Raw genomic sequence first — 3,604 nt, 5'->3', positions numbered from 1 at the left:
AACACAGTTCAGTCCATTTTACAAATACATATTTATATGCTTTATGATTCATAATAATATAATAAAACACTTGCTATTCATATCATATTATTGTTGATATTAAATTTCTTATAAGACTCAACTTGAACAAAGAGTTATCTTATAAATCAAATAAACGATGAAATAGAGCATAACATATATCTAAGAAACAACAATCTCTGGTCATCTTCATAACTTTTCTGATATCGTTAATCAACTTATATCGATGTTAAGAAAGTTAAATATTTTTACCTGAACCATACAGTAATACGGTGTAACAGATTGATAAGATATGTAATTACGCGTTTTTTGCCCTAATCTAAGCCAAATATTAAATCCATGAGTTAATAAAAACAAGATATAAATATCAAATTTAATTATATGTATTCGACACAAATAATTGGAATAATTCATGTGTCACACGCTTATTTCATTAATTCTTCCATATGAGTTAAATATATTCAAAACTAACTAACTATTTAATCATGTTTGTAGGTACTAAGACATCAAGTCTCATTATGTATGTTGATACAATTCGCTCCCACATACCATTAAGACTTTGATTCAATTAAAAACTGACCCAACATGAAACAAGAGCAAACATTACTTCGACTTTTCCAATTAACAAGTTGTTAAGCTTATAAGTTTCGTATTCAGATTTAACGGTAGTTAAATCTGAATACGAAAACGTATATTATATGAATTATACCGATATATTGAGATTTTTTTAAATATGTAATTAAAACCAGATCTTCTTCGTCTTAATAATATACGCCTCATTCGTTTATATTTAGAATTTACTTTGACTAGCCTGAATAATAATTAATAATTAAACTAAATTTAAACTGAACAAAAATCCTCATTTCAATTTACTAACACTAAAATAAACTAAAACCAAACCCATTAAAAAAAACTACATAGATAACAAAATAGTCAATAACATTTTAAGTCGTATCAAAATTCAAAACTTGAAAGCTGTTTCATGAAAATGTTTTTAGAAAATAATTTGAAATATTTTAAACGATTTGGGGATTTTATTACTTAATAATTGTATCATAGAATTCTCTTGCGGGTTGGTACTATAATCTATTAATCTGTTTTTTTTTTATTAATTACATTTTAAAAATAATTTTGGTCAATATAATATGTACGCAAAATTGTACTTAGTCCCTAGAATACTTTTTTTCTATATTTATGCGTAAACTACGATTTTAAAGTAGTAGTAGTATATATTAGTATGTATCATAATACATTTATCGGTTTCAAAATTAATATAAACGCCTATTTAACATGTTATGATTTTCTTTTTTGTTCTTTTATTTTTGTGTTTATTCTTTTTTGTGTGTGTTAAATAAAGAATTTAAATAAAATAAATAAATAAACATGTTAATAATAAGAATTGCGTACAAGATAAAAGTTTTTTCGTACATAAATTCATACGTGTAACCATAAAGTTAATTACTGGGCTCCAAGCCAAAATTGCCACATTTAAAAGAACATATGTAACGTTACATAGCCTGTTTTTATTTTACTATATAACTGATAATCTTCCAATGGAAAATAAGCTTATTCGTGTATATTATTTTCTACATAAACAGAAGAAATAATTGTGAATTTTTCATTATTTCCCACTATAAAAATAGACGCTGATACTATGAAGTCTTAACAAAAAACACAATAATTAACACCTCATTAAATTAAACTTTGTTTTTAAAACTATCAATTTAAATAGCAGTTATTCGGCTCAATTTAACACCAATAGTTTCTACTTTATACACATATAATATCACCCCTGCTGTGACAATACATTATTTTAAATCACAAATTCGACGTGTCACACGGGCACATAAGCCCATTTACATAGTCCCCAGGGGTGCCCAATACGAACATTCGATTACCTAGAAACTTCCATAATATTCGAATTGAAAAGGACGATGCATCGCCCGGACAATTTCATGCCCGATTTTCACTGCTCAATTGCGCTTGAAGCTTTGAAAGTTAATCCGTAGGCGCGAACATAAAACTAAACAAACTCAATTCAAACGTGTTTTATTATAGTTTAGTATTGATTTAAAATGTATTTCCTACGCGCTTGCATCCCACGGGCTTTAAACGCCCACAGGCTGCGCTCTTCAAAGGGGAGGTTTCAAGAAATTCACGCTAAAGAACTAATAGAACCACTATTTATTCAGAAAGTATATTGCAATCGCATAAGCTACATTATATTTTAATAACTTATTTTTTTTTATATAAGGATTAATTTGAATTGTACGGTAAGATTGATACTTTTGAAAATAAAATATTGGATTGAAGAATATTTAATAATTACTTGGGAAGTTATGAAATGATTTTGCCTCTAAAATGATGTGACGTTTACGTACTTTTTAGCGCCGTTACTAATTTCCATAATAATTGGTTTCGTGAAACCTTTTTAAACAATATAAAATGAACAGTAAAATTTTGTAATGCAGAATTTTAGGATAAATATCGAATGACGCTAAAATGGACCTTAAATTGATTCTTGGGAAAAACAGTTTCAGTTTCGTTTTTCCCATACAATACCCATTTTATGATATATTTTAAATAATAAACACAACATTGTTTTCTACATATAAAAACAATCGAGCAAGAGAGTGGTAAATGTAGCTCAAATTAAAATTTTTTAACAATCATTATAATATGTATATTAATTATTATTAGAAAATGATCAAAAAACAGTGATAATACGATACATTTCTCTAAGGTATGATTAACGATACTCCTTTTTGTATTGAATAATCCATTACATGTGTAGAGATAAAATTGTATGGTTCCCGTAAGCGCATTAGGGAAAAATATATTGTATTGGAGATTTTACCGAAAACAGCATTCTATAAATGTAATAACTATGATAGCAACGTGTTATACAAACTAGAATCCCTAAATAATTATTTATTAATGTAAATGTCACTTTTAAGATATTTTTTATGAATAAAGATAATGGAAAGTATATATATTTACAGCATCGAGGACCAATGTTTTGCGTTGCTTCTGAATATAAAATATAATTTGTGACAATAATAATAACTAGTTCTTAAATTATTAGTGAAAGTTGATAATTTCCCTTCTCCCAACAATGTTATCTAATATTGTTTGAACGTCCAAACCTTAAACGTTTATGGATAGTTAAAAGTCAATTTAAATAAGGTTAGTACGACGAAGCTCGTAAAATGTTTTGATTACTTGTTTGTCAACGGAGTTAATTCAGTAAAGCTGTGAATTACGGATGTATGAATAAAGATGTTACACACGGTTATAGTTTGAAAACTTTTAACATTATTTTCATAACAAAATTTCCTTCGCAAAGTTGTTGGCTAAGAATTTCACTATCTGCAAAATACAGGAATCTTCAAGAGCCAAATATAGCATACTTCAGAGTTAACGTATGATTATAGCTTGAATTTGTGTCACGAAGCTTACTTCAAAGACCTAAGAATTAAAATAGTGATAATTATTAATGTTTAGTGAACTCATTAGCTGAGCAAATGCCAACACCACCGTACGTTATAATCATTTAGGACTTAACCTGAAACATTATAAATACAAT

This window comes from Colias philodice, chromosome 14, assembly GCF_061535455.1.
Source record: "Colias philodice isolate Cphi_HAF_F1 chromosome 14, ilColPhil1 Martin Lab GWU primary, whole genome shotgun sequence".
Classification (NCBI taxonomy): domain Eukaryota; kingdom Metazoa; phylum Arthropoda; class Insecta; order Lepidoptera; family Pieridae; genus Colias; species Colias philodice.
Note: the sequence above shows the minus strand (reverse complement) of the source record.